Genomic DNA, 18,219 nt, shown 5'->3' with positions numbered 1-18,219 from the left:
ACCAAACATGTGATGTTTTGATGTAGGCATACAATGTATAATGATCAAATCAGGGTAATTGGGGTATCCATTCCCTAAAGCATTTATAATTTCTTTGTGTTAGGAACATTCCAATTCCATAGTTTATTTTATGATATAAAATATTTTTAAATAAGGATGCTACCAAATAGTAGATCTTATTTCTTCTACCTAACTATATTTTTGTACCCGTTAATCATGCCCACTTTGTCCCCCACCAACCATGCTACACTTCCCAGCCGTCATTCTACTTTTTATCTCCATGAATTTAATTTGTTTAATTATTGGCTCCCGTATGACTGTGAACATGTGTCCTTCTGTGCTTGGCTAATTTCCCATAACATAATGTCTTCCAGTTCCATCCATGTTGTTGTATATGACAGAATTTCATTCTTTTTATGGCTGAATAATATCCCGTATTAGAAAATAACAAGTCAAAAGGCATTGATAGAAATACTTAATTTTCTGTTTATGGAAAAAATAGTTTTATTTACTAGGAAGAGCTATACATTTTCTAAAGTCACACATACTTCATAACAAAGATAAATTGAAATAGCTACAAGGAGAAAGCAATAAATCCCCTAAAACTGTGAGATTGCAATTCATCTCTCTGATAGTTGAAATAGACAAAAAGTCAGTATGGATCTATACTATTTTAGCAGTATAAATAGCAAAGTTGTCTAATAATATATATATACACTTATTAGAAAACTTTGTTATTTATATTGTTAAAATATGTTTTACATATATAAATAAATAATATTTAATATTTATATATAAATATATTTTATATATAATACCACAGCAAACACAAACACACATTCCTTTCAAAACAAGCCCACAAAGAAGATATTAGTGATATTTAGATAATTAAATCCTAGTGTACTCTAACTACAATGAAATTAACTTATAAATCAATAACATAGTAATAAGAGAAAAAATACAACTCCAGCAAAATATGCTATTAGAACATTTAACAAAATCACCTAAAAAGCTCAAATGTAAAAAAAAAAAATCATAATGGAAATTTTAAATGCTAATATTTAATGATAACAAAAATACTAAATCTAAATTTGTGTACACAATTAAAATTTTCTACTTCAAAGCAATTTAGAGTATTAAAATTTTAAACTAGAGAAGAAGAAAATGAGCTAGCTGTGTGATGTATGAAGTCAGCAAAATATAAACAAAATAAATATAATGAAATATTAGGTTATGAAATAATAAAGATGAGTTAATATTATTGACATATACAAAACAGAAGATACTTTAGAAAAACCAACAAAGTGTATACTTTTGAAAATGAAAACCAAGATCTGGCAAAATTTATCAAGACTGAAAAAATAAGACAGGGAGAGAGAGAGAAGACATGATTAAATAATAGTAGGAGTGAAAAAATGGAATAAGACTAAATGTGTAAAAGAGTAAAAAGATAAGGAAAATTAAGTATTACATTATGCCAGTAATTTAAAACTGTATAAAAATAGTCACTTTTTAAGAAAAATACAAAGTACTAAAACAGAATCAATAGAGAAATCTCTTTGGCTTTCTTAACTTTATTATACAGAATTCATCAATAGATGAATGTATTCCCACAATAAAAAGACCAGGCCAATACAAATGTATAGTAGGTTCTTTTAAACAGTCAGATAAAATATGTTTCTAAATTACACGATGCTTTTGGAGAAAAGAAATATTTGCAACTTGAATGCAGTAAGGCATTAAAAAAGTAGGGCATCATGGATAATTTTGGTTATTTCTAGAAATATATTTTTTGTATTAAAAATGTTTTAAACCATATTGATGGGGCTACAGTGTGCCAGGACTCATTTCTGGCCCCCAACAACTCTCAGGGAACAGGTGAGGTGAATTGGCAAAGAGCAACCCACTTTTGCAATGGGCCTCTGAAATCCCAGCAAGAGAAGACACTTCAACCACCAGGGCCATTTGAGTTGGCAGGAAGAGCTGCTTAGAGAAGTGGTATTGGCAGCACACCAGCTGAAGGGGAGCCCAGAGCGTTTGGTGTGGGAGCATTTGTAGCAGAGCATGGCCAGGGATGGCCATCCCAGTAGGCTTGACTTGTTCTTATAGGAGACTTTAGCCCTAGGAAAACTGTCAGATCTGAACTCTGCAGGGAAGTCTTGCCCATAAGATGGGGCTGGTCAGACCTGAGCACCCCCTGGTCTGCTGGATTTTCTTGGAGCCCCAGCCCAGCAGCATCTGCTTGCATGGCAGCCTTGGGGGTCCTGGGGACCCATATCATAGCTCCTGCACTGGTGGACCATGCCTGAACAGTCGACAGCTCCAGTGGGGCAGCCTCCACAGTCACACACCAGCCCACTCACTGCCTCCTTACACTGCAGCTTTCCCGAGGCCCAAGGCAACCTCCCACATTGCTCTGATTACATGTGTGGCACAGGCAAATTTTGTCTTACTTGCCTTGGCAGTGCACCTGTGTGCCCGCACACTGCCCTGCCACTGCTGCAAATGACAAGAGTATACTCCATCCACCCTCCCACCATTAGACTGCCATTTCAGTCACAGCCTTGGTGGGCACAGAGCTAGCTAGCCCAGCCCTCACCAGCCTCCCACTCATGCACAAACACTGTCAACATAGTGACATTAGGCACAGAGAACGGCAAACCCTCCACCATCCTGAGTGACCACCCCTGCCTGTGATGAATAGAGAACACACACAGACCTGCACCTACCTGCATCCCACCCTCATGCTAACATCACCACCAGCATAACCACTGGCAGAGTTGCCAGCAGCTGCTCCCTCATTCCCTCAAGCTGTGCTGCCTTTGCCATGGAGGTAAATGCTTGCAGAGGCAGGCACCCTGGCACCTGCTAGCACACTGTTGCAGCAGACATGTATGCACCCCACAGCATTACCACTGCTGCTGGCCCTTGTGAACAAGAACAAGATCCCATTGCCACCACACTACAAAATGCTTTGACTAACAGCACCAATCAGAATGTGGTGACTAGTGGTCCAGGAGCACTTGAGCCATCCGTACAGTGGATTCCTAACCTTGAGGAGCCAGAGAACAAAGTCAGGGACTGATACAAGTCCCCCAGATATAGAACATGTAGTCCAGGAGTTGAAACCTGAGTATTAATCTCCTAAAATCTTCCAAAAATGAAGCCAGCTGGATGGATCCACCTTATATCACAATAAACCTTCAAGGTCATCAAATAGGATAAAAGAAAAACAAACAAACAAAAAAAAAAAAACAAAAAAAAACCTCTTTTCTCCAAATAACCACAGCACTTCTCCAGCAAGGGTTCTGAACTTTCTGCAAAGCAGAAATGACAGAAATTTCTGTCAGGTCACCTACAAAGGGAAGCACATCAGTCTAACAGTGCACATCTTAGCAGAAATCCTACAAAGTCAAAAAGTTTGGGGACCAATATTCAACATTCTTAAAGAAAAAAAATTCCAACCCGGAATTTCATATCCAGCCAAACTAAACTTCATGAGCAAAGAAGAAATATAATTTATTTCAGACCAACAAATGCTGAGGGAATTTGTTACTACCGGACCTGCCTTTCCTTCCTGAAGGAAGCATTAAATATGGAAAGAAAAAATCATTACTAGCTGCTACTAAAACACACTGAAGTACAGAGACCAGTGACACTATAAAGTAACCACACAAACAAGTCTGCATAATAACCAGCTGACATCATAATGACAGGATCAAATCCACACATATCAATACTGACCTTGAATGTAAATGGGCTAAATATCCCAATTAAAAGACACTGAGTGTCAACCTGGATAAAGAACCAAGACCCCTTGGTATGCTATCTTCAAGAGTTCCATGTCATATGCAATGACATCCACAGGCTCACAATAAAGATATGGAGAAAAATAACCAAGCGAATGGAAAGAGCAGGGGTTGCAATAATTGCAGACAAAATAGGATTTAAACCAACAAAGATCAAACAAGACAAAGAAGTGAATTACATGATGATAAAGGGTTCAATTCAACAAGAGGACCTAACTATTCTAAATACATATGTGCACCCAACACAGGAGCACCCGTATTCATAAAGAAAGATCTTAGAGTTTGACAAGGAGACATAGACTCCCACACAATGATAGTGAGAGACTTTGACACCCCATTGATAGTATTAGACAGATCTCTGAGGCAGAAAATTAACAAAGATATTTAGTACCTGAACTCAGCACCGGATCAAATGGACATGATAGACATCTACAGAACTCTCTACCCCCAAACAACAGAATATACATTCTTCTCATGACCACATGGTACATACTCTAAAATCAATCACATAATTGGACACAAAACACTTCTCAGCAAGTGCAAAATAACTGAAATTATAACAACCACTCTCTTGGACCACAGCAAAATCAAATTAGAAATGAAGACTAAGAAATTTGCTAAAAACCATGCAATTACATAGAAATTGAATATGCTGCTTCTGAATTACTTTTGGGTAAATAATGAAGTAAAGGCAGTAATCAAGAAGTTCTTTGAAACTAATGAGAACAAAGATACAACATACCACAAACTATGGGACACAGCTAAGGTAGTGTTAAGAGGGAAATTTATTACACTAAATGCTCACATCAAAAAGTTAGAAAGATCACAAGTTAACAACCCAACATGACAACTAAAAGAATTAGAGAACCAGAAGCAAAACAACCCCAAAGCTAGCAGAAGATAAGAAATAACCAAAATCAGAGCAGAACTGAAGGAGATTGAGACATAAAACACCATTAAAATGATCAATGAATTCAATAGTTTGTGTTTTTGAAAAAATTAATAAAAGACCACTAGCTAGACTAATAAAGAAAAAAAGAAAGAAGATCTAAATAAACACAATTAGAAATGGCAAAAGGGACATTACCACCGATCCCATAGAAATATAAGTAACCATCTGAGAATATTACACAAAAACCTCTATGCACATACATTAGTAAATTCAGAAGAAATGGATAAAGTTCTGGATACCTACACCATCTCAAGACTAAGCAAAGAGGAAACTCATCCACTGAACAGACAAATAATAAGCTCCAAAATTGAACTGGTAATAAATAGCTTACCAACCAAAAAATTCCGGGGCCCAATGGATTCACTGCCAAATTCCCATTTTTACTGAATTATTCCAAAAATTTCAGGAGGAAGGACTACTCCCTAACATATTCTATGAGGCCAGCATCCACCTAATACCAAAAACCTGGCAAAGACACAACAAAAAAAGAAAACTTCAGTCCAATATTTTTGATGAACATCAATGCAAAAGTTCTCAACGAAGTATGGGCAAAACAAATCCAGCAGCACATCAAAAAGGCTTATCCAGGCTTTATCCCTGGGATGCAAGGTTGACTCAACATATGTAAATCAATAAATGTGGTTGATCGTATAAATAGAATTAAACATAAAAGCCACAGGATTATTTCAATCGATGCAGAAAAGCCTTCCAACAAAATTCAATAGAGCTTCATGGCATGGTGGCTCACGCCTGTAATCCCAGCAGTCTGGGAGGCTGAGGTGGGCGGATCACAAGGTCAAGAGATGGAGACCATCCTGGCCAACATGGTGAAACCCCGTCTCTACTAAAAATACAAAAATTAGCTGGGCATGGTGGTGCGTGCTTGTAGTCCCAGCTAGTCAGGAGACTGAAGCAGGAGAAGCGCTTGAACCTAGGAGGCAGAGGTTGCAGTGAGCCGAGTTCATGCCACTCCACTGTAACAGAGGGATACTTCATCAAAAACAAAAACAAAAACCTCTTAATAAATTAGGTATTGAAGGAATATACCTCAAAATAATAAGAGCCATGTACGACAAGCTCACACCCAACATCATACTGAATGGGCAAAAACTGGAAGCATTCCCCTTGAAAACTGGCACAAGACAAGAATGTCCTCTCTCACCACTGACTTAACGTAGTATTGGAAGTTCTAGCCAGGGCAATCAGGCAAGAGAAAAAACTAAAGGGAATTAAAACAGTAAAAGAGGGAGTCAAACTTTCCTGGTTGCAAGTGACCTGATTCTACATCTAGAACATCTCATAGTTTTGGCCCCAAATCTCCTTAAGCTAATAAACAACTTCAGCAAAGTCACAGGAGAACAAAATCAATGTTCAAATATCACTAGTATTCCTATACATAAACAGCAGTCAAGCTGAGGGCCAAATCAGGAACACAGTCCCAACCACAATTACCACAAAAAGAATAAAATACATGGGAATACAACTAATCAGAGAAGAGAAAGATCTCTACAATGAGAACTACAAAACACTGCTCAAAGAAATCAGACATGGCACCAACAAATGGAAAAACATTCCCTGCTCATTGACAGGAAAAAGTAATATTGTTAAAATGGTCATACTGCCCAAAACAATTTATAGATTCAAAGCTATTCCTATCAAACTACGAATGACATTCTTCACGGAACTAGAAAAAAACTATTTTGAAATTCATATGGAACCAAAAATAACCTGAATAGCCAAGGCAATCCTAAGCAAAAAAAAAAAAAAAAAAAAGCTAAAAGCATCATGTTACCTGACTTCAAACTATACTGTAGAGCTACAATAACCAAAATAGCATGATAGTTGTACAAAAAGCAGGCACATAGACCAAAAGAACAGAATAAAGAACCCAGAAAAAAGGCCATACCCCTACAACTATCTGACCTTTGACAAAGTCAGCAAAAACAAACAATTGGTAAACAAACAAACAAACAAACAAACAAAAACTCTGGTAAGTGGTGCCAGGATAACTGGCTAGCCATATGCAGAAGATTGAAACTGGATCCTTTCCTTACACCATATACGAAAATCAACTCAAGATGGATTAAAGACTTAAATATATGACTCAAAACTGTAAAAACCCTGGAAGACAATGTGGGCAATACTATTTTGGACATGGAACAGGCAAATATTTTATGACAAAGATGCCAAAAGCAATTGCAACAAAAGCCAAAATTGACAAATGGCATCTAATTAAACTAAAGAGTTTCTGCACAGCAAAAGAAACTCTCAATAAACAGGATGGGACTAAAACAGAATGGGAGAAAATTTTTACAAAATATGCATCTGACAAAGGTCTAATAAGTATCTATAAGGAACCTAAAAAAATTTACCAGAAAAAAAAAAGCCTAATGAACAAATGACATGAACAGACACTTTTAAAAAGAAGACATACATGTGGCCAAGAAGCATACAAAAAAAGGCTCAACATCACTGATAATAAGTGAAATGCAAATCAGAACCACAAGGAACTACCATCTCATCCCAGGTAGAATGGCTGTTATTAAAAAGCCAAAAAATAACAGATGCTGGAGAAGTTTGCAGAGAAAAGGGAACACTTATACCCTGTTGATGGGAGTGTAAATGATTTCAACCATCATGGAAAGCTGTGGCAACTCCTTGAAGACCTAAGAACAGAACTACCATTCGACCCAGGAATCCCGTTACTGGATATATACCCAAAGGAATATAAATTATTCTGTCATAAAGACACATGTACACATATGTTCACTGCAGCACTATTCACAATAGCAAACATATGGAATCAACCTAAATGCTCATTAATAATAGACTGGATAAAAAACATGTGATACATATACAATGGAACACTATGCAGCCACAAAAAAGGACACGATCATGTTCTTTGCCACATATCCTCACTTATAAATGGGAGCTAAATAATGAGAACACATGGACATACAGAGGGGAACAACAGACACTGGGGCCGGAATGTGGAGGGTGGGATGAAGGAGAGGATCAGGAAAAATAACTGATAGATACTAGGCTTAATATTTTGGTGATGAAGTAATCTGTACATTAAACCCCCATGACACAAGTGTGCCTGTATATCAAACCTGCACTTATACCCCTGAACTTAAAAGAAAAGTTAAAAAGAATTAAACCACTTTGATGTAGTTCAGTTCATGAAATGTTTAATGAAGGAAAACTACATGTTATCTAAATAGTTACAGAAAAGAATTGCCAATAGGTGTTATCTATTTCTTTTATCATTAACAAAATATAGGTTTTTACTCAAGAGCCAGATTATATGTTTGGGTCAGAAAAAAGAAAAAAAAAAAAAAAAAAAAAACCAAGAGGTTTACTTTGGAGCAAGATTAACCATATGAGATCATATCTCATCCAGAAGGCCTTAGCCAAAACATTGCCTTCTCATTGGCAAGGATAGAAGGCACATCACTGAAGATTACAAGTAGAGCAGAGAAGAGTAGGAGTCTGGAAAGAGATGTTCCTAGAAAGCCAAATGGAGGGTGAAAGATGTGAAAAGAAGACAAGCAATTCTTTTAAGCAAAACAAAATAAAACTAAAAACCCAAAACAACCTAATCAGGAGGAGAAGGCAGAATGTTGAAAGAAATTGAAGGTCTCAATTTAAAGAATCTGCAGGGAATTTGGAGAGAAGGTGGAGTATAATAGTAAAGGCAGTGAGCAAGTGGTTTAGCCTACAAACTACAGAGTTGGCAAAGGAGACAACACATCTTAACTGAAAATACTGGAGTGGTAGTGATGGTAGTTGGAGTCATGCTTCTCAAGATGTGATCCAAAAAAATACCTACTTGAGATTCACTTGGAGTGCTATCAAGCAAGCATTTACCAATGCTCTTCTCCCCCCTTTCGATGCGACTGAGTCAGAATGCTGAGTAGTGGAGGATTTCAGGAAATGTGCTTCTTTAACAAACAGCCAGGAGGATTCTCATATTCATCAAATTTTGATAATTTCTGACTTTGATATTCCTAATTAACTGGTCTCTTGTTTTTATCCATCCCATTTAAGTTGGTAACATGGATAATAAATGTCAGAGTAGAAAAGACACAATGGGAGATGGTACAACTTCTTATGTTATTATTTGAAAGTTAATATTTCTATATTTTGTATATTAAATCTTTTAACCTTTTTGTGCCCCTAGAGCTTAAAAATAAACTCATGGTCTAATATCATGCATCAGTTTTTGTTTTCTATAATGTTTCAAAGGTACACATATACAAATGAGGGATATTTATATAGTTCTTATTTTATAACTTCTGTTCAGAAAAAAAGGAAGGATATTATAAGAGGTATTAAGTAACTATTATAAAATCCTGTGTTTCTGTATTTATATATTATTTAAGAAATGAAAAACCCTGGAATTAAATGATATTGTTCACATAATACTTTGCTTTATAAAATATCTTTTAAGATTAATAGAAGTGAATATAGATAAAAATTGTGGGGGTGTTTTTATTCAGACTATAACAACAAGTCTTGCTTGTTTTGAATCTTTTTGACATATTTTAAGAGTTAATCTGATTTTGTCGGGCCTACTCAAAATAATCTTTCTCTTGCTTAGGAAAGTCAATTGATTAGGGACCTCAATTACATTGCATAATCTATTCTGTTACGTAACATAATGATGTGAATATTTCATCATATTCATAAGTACTACTCATACTCAACGGGAGGGTATTATAGGAGATCTGTACATAATGCTGCAGGAAACTTGGGGATCATCTCAGAATTCTGCAAACCACAGGAAGGAAGCAAAGTAAAAGGGTGCTAGTTGCAAATTCAGAAGTGGCTTTAGAGTTGCACAACTAAGTTGCCTGAGCAGGTTTCCCCAACGCCCAAGAATGACTCAACCAAGAGTGACTTTAGCAGAGGAGGATCTTAATAATCTGGTAGACAAGTTGACCAGCTCCATAGATATCAATCAGCTTCTTTTCCAAGTCTGAACCTGTGCAGAGGTCTAATTAGCAAAGCGTTCATGTCAGTAGGGTTGGAGGTTTTACTTGGGCTAAATAATATGGACTTCTACACACCACAGATGATCTTCTGATAGCCACTGCCTCATGTCTGATCTGCCAACCACAGAGACCAACACTGTCACCTGAATATAGTACAATTTTCTTGGAAGGACCAGCTAGCTACCTAGTATAAGTGTGATTACATTGGACCAAATTCATTCTGGAAAGAATAGCACTGTGCTCGCACTTCAACAGGCATTTATACAAGATATGTATGAATTTCCCTCTCTTGCCAATAATCCTTTTTGCCAAAACCACCATCTGTGGACTTACAGGCGTGTAATTCCATATAATATTGTAAGACAGCAAATGAAATTCTTCAACCGACCCATGTTTATGAAATGCCCTGGACATACTGTGTTTTCTGTCTTTTAAATCAGCTGGCTTGATATAAATGAGGAATGCCCTTACGAAGAATCAATTATGGCAATAATTTTATGGTAATGCATCACAGGACTAGGCTAATATCCTCCAGATGGTGTTATATGGTTGTAATTGGTGGTGTTATTCTCATTGTTGTATTTCAAAGGTCTGGGGTTGAAGAAGTAGAAATGTGAGTGTCTTACCTCACTATTGTCCCTAGTGATCAAATGACAAAAATTTTGCTTTTTATCTCTGCAACTTTGGGCCCCGACAATCTAAGTTTTTAGTTTCTTGAAGCGGAAATTTAGAACTTAATCCATTCAAAGAACAGAAAGAGACTACTGTGGCTCTAGTATCATAAATGAGGAAAAGTAAAAATGAAGTTAGAAAAGAAGACAGTGATCAGATCATGTAAGACTTAATTTTTGCCCAGGTAAATAATTTTAACATTATACTAAATAAATGTTAAAGTTGTTAAAATATTTTCAAATTTATTCACATCTTAAATAATGGGAATTTGAATAAAATTATTACTCTAGCCATTGTGAAGAAAATGCACTATTAACAGCAAGGGTGAAAATAGGTGGTCCATTGATATCGTAACTTCCAAGGTAAGAGTTGCAGGCTTAGATTATGGTGGAAGCAGTAATACAAGGTAATAATTACAGTTCTTGCCAATGAAAATAAGCAGTAGACCAATCTTTAGTCGTTAATGTTTAAGACATTAATGGAGTTTTAAAGACATTTTCTTTTGAAGCAGACAGTTCATAGATAAAAGTTAAAATATTTATGAATTTTAAATTTTATAATTAAGTTATGATTTATATGTAAAAGGCAGGCAAGATCACTTAAAAATCTAGAAGGAAATAAATTTCTACTACTACAATTAGGCAGATAAATGACTGGTGAACTGCCAAAAGGTATCCCCTGGCCAAGGTAGTTCCAGAATAAATCATGAGAGCTAGAACCTGTCTTTCATATAAGCAAATCTGTGGGAATATGTAATAAAAGAAAATATCACTGAAGAGTACATTAGAAGAAAAGAAATGTGGTTTTTATCGGGCGCAATCACGATGGACCGAACCCTTAGTCATTTGAGGGAGTAAATATGCATGGAATAATGTATTCAAAGTTCCAGAATATCTTGGCTAACATTTTATAATTGATGCCATTTAAAAAATGGTGTCATCATGATATTGATATGAATGCATTGTTATAATATGAACTATTGAAGATATAAACAGCAGTGGGAAGAAACCAATTAGTGAACCAGTGACTTGGCTGAGCCTGTTGCAGGAGATGGTGGCTAAGCTTCATGTGCTCAGTTTATTTTTCAAAAATAATAAAAAAAGTTTGTGATTCTGAAAGGGTTATACTTAGGCACAGTGAAATGTTCAGTGTGATCCCTAATTAATCACTTTTGAGGCAGTTATAATTCAATACATAGTAGAATGATTAATGAAGGGATGAGAGAACAGCTTATACAATCGTCACATTTGTAGATGGTATAAAACCCCTTCCATCACTAAAGGGTCAAATTAACGGAAAAAACTTACTGAGGCTTTAAACTTTGAAGGAGGTGGGATAAGACTGCTGAATAGAACCCTTCAGAGATTATCCTTGACTCCCAGGCAGGAACACTAAATAGAACAACTATCCATACAAGAAAACATCTTCATAAAAAACAAAAATTAGGTGAATGAACACAATTCTTGGTTTTAACATAAGATAAAGGAAAGGGGCGCTGGAGAGGGTAGGAAAGACAGCCTGGAATAGCCTATGCCACCCCTTCCCTAGCCCTGAACAGAACAGTGTGATGTGGACCGAGAAACAGCGTACTTGAGAGAGAGCAAACTGATGGTGATTTCGCATTGAAACTTAGTGCTGCCTTGCCACGGTGGAAAGCAACACAAGGCAGAATTTGGCTGACACACACAGAAGGAGCTACTAGACCAGCCCTAGCCAAAGAAGAATTGTTCATCCCAGCTGTCAGAACCTGACTTCTGGCTAGCACCACCACTACAGGCTAAAGCATTCTGAGGTTCTAAAAACACTCGAAAGGCAGTTATGGCCATAAGGACTGCAGTTCCTGGACAAGTCCTGGTGCTGTGCTGGGCTCAGAGGCAGTGGACTTGAGGTGTGCATGACCTAGTGAGACAGCCCTGAGGTAGCCAAGACAGTGCTCACATCACCACTCTCCCAAACACAGGTAGTGTAACTCACAGCTCCGGGAGAGACTCCTTCTTTCCACTTGAGGAGAGGAGAAGGGAGAGTAAAGAGAGTCTTGTCTTCCAACTCAGATACCAGCTCAGTCACAGTAAAGTAAAGTAACAAGCAGAGTCCTGAAATCCCCATTCCAGAGCATAGCTCCCAGAGAATATTTCTAGACTACCCCTAAGTCAGAAAGGACCCATTGCCTTCAAGGAATAACCCAGTCATGGCGGAATTCACCACCTGCTGAGTAAAGTGCATTTGGGCCTTCAATGAATATCAGTGGTGTCCAGGCAGCACTCATCACAGACCTGGGCTAAGACCCAGTACCATGCTGGATTCAGGTGTGACCCAGCACATTTCTAGCTGTGGTCGCCACAGGGAGAGGAAAGGAGTGAAGGAGAGGAAAGGAAAGGAGAGGAAAATATAGAAACAAGACAAAACAAAACAATGACAACAACAACAAAAAACTATATCTTGCGATTTGGGAACTGAGCCACAGTAAAATAAAGCATGAAGCAGACTCCTAATGTCTGTGGTTCTAAGCCTTGGCTCCTGGAGGACATTTCTAGACCCACCCTGGGCCAGAACAGAACCCACTACCTTGAAAGGAGAGACCCAGACCTGGCAGGACTAATCACCTGCCAACTAAAAGCCTTTGGCCCTTGAATAAACATCAGTGGTAGTCAGGAAATAGTAGCCACAGGCCTTGGGTGACACCTAGTACTGTGCTGGCTTGAAGAGTGACCCAACATAGTCCCAGTGGTAGTGTCCATAGGAAAGCTTATATTACCCTCTCCCAACTTCAGGCAGCTCAGCAAGGAGAGAGAGAGACTTTTTTTGTGGGAAAATAAAGGAAGGAAACAAGAGACTTTGCTTGGAAATCCAGGGAATGCTATTGAATCTTACCCAAACTACCAAGGCAGTACCTTTATGAGTCTGTAAGAGTCACAGTATTATGGGAAATGCATCCCCTGCTCCTAATGCACATATAACTGCAGTGAGCAGACTCTTAGATCACAACAATCAATACCCTTTGAATACTTGGAAAGACTTCTCTAGAAGGATCAGTACCAATAAGCCCAGATGGCAAATATAAGAATAAATATCTAACTCTTCAATGCCCAGACATCAGTGAACATCCACAAGCTTCAAGACTATCTAGAAAAATATGAGCTCACCCAAAATGAACTTAATAAAGCACCAGTGACCAATCCTGGAGTGACAGAGATATGTGACCTTTCAGACAGACAATTCAAAATAGCTGTCTTAAAGAAACTCAGTGAAATCCAAGGTAACACAGAGAAGTAACACAGAGAAGAGGCCTATCAGATAACTTTAACAAAGAGATTAAAATAATTTAAAAGAATCAAACAGAAATTCTGGAGTTGAAAAACCAAACTGATATTAAATTTGTTTTAAGCACCTTTTATGTGCTAAGATGTATGCAAGGCCTTAGGGCTGTGTCAAAGGCAGTGTAGAGAGAGTTCTGTAACTAACCCCCACTGGTCTCTGCCACCACTACTCCCAATGGGCAGAGGAGTGAGTGGAGGTGACGATCATTTATTGAGCACTTGCTATGTGCCAGGCATTTGACTTGTTCATTCTTCAACTGACTTTTCACAAGACTGCATTGATTCTATTATCATCCCCATTTTGCAAATGAGGAAAGTAAGACTCAGATAGGTGAAGCCTCTTCACTGAAAGTTACCCAGCTAAAAACAGTAGAAGGTGAATCTACCCAGTCCCAGTTCCCTTTCTCTTGAGTACAAAATCACACTGGCTCCTATTACAATAACAAAACACAAAAAATAAATTTTTAAAAATCAAAAAAATAAAAATAAAACCCAACTGACAAACTGAAGACTTCGTTAGAGTCAACACTAGAACTGATCAAGCAGAAGAAAGAATTAGTGAACTTGAAGACAGGCTATTGGAAAATACACAATCAGAGGAGACAAAAAATTTTTAAAAAGAATAAAGCACACCTACAGGATTTAGAAAAAAGCCTCAAAATGGCAAATCTAAGCATTATTGGCTTTAAGAGGAGATAGAGAGACAGAGATGGGGTAAAAAGTTTATTAAAAGAGATAATAATAGAACTTCCTAAACCTAGAGAAAGATATGGATATTCAAGTACAAGAAGGTTATAGAACACCAAGAAGATTTAACTCAAAAAGACTACCTCAAGGCATCCAAAAATCAAGCTCGTAAAGGTCAGGGACAAAGAATGAATCCCAAAATCACCAAATGAAAATGGAAACAAACAAACAAACATATAAAGGGGCTCCAATATGTCTGGCAACAGATTTCTTAGGGGAAATTTTACAGGCCAGGAGAGAGTGGCATGATATATTTAAAGTGGTAAAGGAAAAAAAACTTTTTAGAATATTCAACAAAAATATTGTTCAAACATGAAGGAGAAATAAAGACTTTCTCAGATGGAAAAAAAAAAAGCTGAGGGTTTTTGTCAACAGAAGACCTCTTCTACAAGAAATACTAAAAGAGTTTCTTCACTCTGAAAAAAAGGATGTTAATGAGTAATAAAAATCATCTAAAGGTACAAAACTCACTGGTAACAGTAAGTACACAGACAAATACAGAATAGTATAGCACTGTAATTGTGGCGTATATACTACTCAGACATTGATTAAGAAGATTGAAAGAAGAACCTATGAAAAATAATAACAACTACAACAACTTCTTAAGACCTAGATAATATAATGTGAGTAGAAACAACAAAAAGTTTAAAAGCAGGGGCAATAAAGTTAAAATGTAGAGATGTATTCATTTTCTTTTTGCTTGTTTATTAGTTTGTTTCTGCAACCAGAGTTAAGTTGTCATCAGTTTAAAATAATGGTTTATAAGATGTTATCTGCTAACCTTATGCTAACCTCCAATTTTAAAAAAAACCTAAAACAGGTACCTAGAAAATACGTAAAACAAGCACTTGAATATACCACCTGAGATAGTTATTTTCACAAAAAGGAAGACAGGGAGGAAAGAAGAAACAGCCACAAAACAACACAGAAAACAACACAATGATAGAAGTAAGTCCTATCTTATTAATAATAACATTGAATGTAAATGGAATAACCTCTCCAATCAAAAGACATAGAATGGCTAAGTGGATTAAACAAACAAACAAGCAAGACCCAATGATCTGTTGCCTACAAGAAACACACTTCACCTATAAAGGCACACAGAAACTAAAAATAAATGGATGAAAAAAGATATACCATGCAAATCAACATCAAAAAAAGAGCAGGAGTAGCTGAACTTACGTAGAAAAAATAGATTTCAAGACAAAAACAGTAAAAAGAGACAAGGTTGTTATATAATGATAAATGGATCAATTCAGAAAGAGGATATAACAATTATAAATATATATGCACCCAACACTGGAGCACCCAGATACATAAAGCAAATATTAATTGAGAGAGAAAGAGAGATAGGCCCCAACCCAATAACAGCTGAAGATGTCAACAGCCTACTTTCAGCACTGGGCAGATCATCCAGACAGAAAATTAACAAATAAACATTGGACCTAATCTGCACTACAGACCAAATGGGCCTAATAGGTGTTTACAGAACATTTTATTCAGTGGCCGCAGAAAACATATCTTCTATTTAACTCATATGTAATTATCATGGATAGATAATATGTTAGGTCACAAAACAAGTCTTAACAAATCCAAATAAACAAAAATAATATCAAATATCTTCTCTGGCCAAACCTATCAAGATTGAGCCATCAAGAAATACAAAACCTGAATAGACTTATAGCCAATAGCTATAATAAAATGTCTCCCAGCAAAGAAAAGATCAGGACTCAATGGTTTCACTGCTGAATTCCACCAAACATTTAAAGAAGAACTAATATACTCAATAATACTCAAACTAATATACTCAAATCATATTCAAACTATTATAAAAAAATAGAAAACTCATTCTACAAGGCCAGTATTACTCTAATAACAAAACTAGACAAAGAGACTCAAAATAAAAGAAAACTACAGGTCAATATCTCTGATGGACATTGATGCAAAAATCCTGAACAAAATACTAGCAAGCTGAATTCAACAATGCATTAAAAAGATCATTATCATGAACAAGTAGGAATTATCCCAGGTATGCAAAGATGGTTCAACATACACAAATCAATCAATGTGATACATTGTGTCAACAGAATGAAAGACAAAAACCATATGATCATTTCAATTGATGCCAAAAAAAATTTGATAAAATTCAACATCTTTTCATGGGAATAACCCTAAAAAAACTGGGTATAGAAAGAACATACCTCCACACAATGCAATGAAAACCATATACAACAGATCCACAGCTAGTATCATACTGAACGGGGAAAACTGAAAGCCCTTCTTTTAAGATCTGGAACACAACAAGGATGGCCACTATTACCACTTTTATTCAATATAGTACAGGAAGTCTCAGCTAGAGTAATGATGAGAGAAAGAAATAAAAGACATTCAAATTGTAAAAGTAGAAGTCAAATTATCCTTGTTCGTAGATGATATAATATTATATTTGGAAAAACCTAAAGAATCCACAAGAAAACTATTATAACTGATAAACAAATTCAGCAAAGTTGCAGAATACAAAATCAACATACAAAACTCAATAACATTTCTATATGCCAAACAAGCAATCCGAAAAATAAGAAAGTAATCTCATTTACAGTAGCTACACATAGAATAAAATACCTAGGAACTAACTTAACCAAAGAAGTAAAATATCTCTACAATGAAAGCTATAAAACATTGATGCAAGAAATTGAAGAGGACATAAAAAATGGAAAGATATTCTATGTTCATGAATCAGAAGAATCAAAATTGTTAATATGTTCATATTACCCAAAGCAATCTGGAGGTTCAGTATAATTCCTATAAAAATACAAAGACATTCTTCACAGGAATAGAAGAAACAATCCTAAAGTTGATATGAAACTATTAGAGCCCCAGCATGGTACTGGCACAAAAACAGACACATAGACCAATGAAAGAGAATTAAAAACCCAGAAATGAATTCATACATATACAGTGAGTTCACTTTCAACAAAGGTGCCAAGAACATACATTGGGAAAAGAACAATCTCTTCAATAGTGCTGGAGAAACTGGATATTAATATGCAGAAGAATGAAATTAGATCCTTATCTCTTGCTATATAAAAAATCAAATCAAAATAGATTAAAGGCTTAAATGTAAGACCTCTAACTATAAAGCTATTAAAAGAAAACATTGGGTAAATGCTCCAGGGCCTTGGTCTTGGCAAATATTTTTCTAGTAATACCCCACAAGCACAGACAACCAAAGCAAACATGGACAAATAGGATCACTTCAAGTTAAAAACCTTCTGCACAGCAAAAGAAATAATCAACAACATGAAGAGATAACTCATATAACGGAAGAAGACATATGCAAACTGCCCATCTGACAAGGGATTAATAATCAGAAAATATAACAAGCTCAAACAACTCTACAAAAAAAAATCCAAAAATCCAATTTAAAATGGGCAATGGTCTGAATAAACATTTCTCAAAAGGAGACCTACAAATGGCAAACAGATATATGAAAAGATGCTCACCTTCATTAATCATCAGAGAAATGCAAATCAAAACTCCAAGACACCATCTCACCCCAGTTAAAATGGCTTTTCCCAAAAGGCAGGAAACAACGCCTGCTGGCAAGGATGTGGAGAAAGTGGATACCTCATACCCTCTTGGTGAGCATGTAAATTAGTACAGTCATTATGGAGAACAATACGGATGTTCCTTAAAGAAAAACCATCTGATCCAACAATCCCACT

General features: G+C 36.3%; 1 long non-coding RNA gene across 3 annotated transcripts in view; it reads right to left on the bottom strand.

Annotated features, from left to right (window-relative positions):
- The window catches only part of LOC114676434 (uncharacterized), a 587,559-nt gene that overhangs the window by 142,691 nt on the left and 426,649 nt on the right, over positions 1-18,219 (bottom strand). The gene's annotated exons all lie outside the window — the stretch shown is intronic.

The sequence above is a fragment of the Macaca mulatta genome, chromosome 2, assembly GCF_049350105.2.
Source record: "Macaca mulatta isolate MMU2019108-1 chromosome 2, T2T-MMU8v2.0, whole genome shotgun sequence".
Taxonomy (NCBI): domain Eukaryota; kingdom Metazoa; phylum Chordata; class Mammalia; order Primates; family Cercopithecidae; genus Macaca; species Macaca mulatta.
Note: the sequence above shows the minus strand (reverse complement) of the source record. Positions and strands in the feature narration are given on the sequence as shown.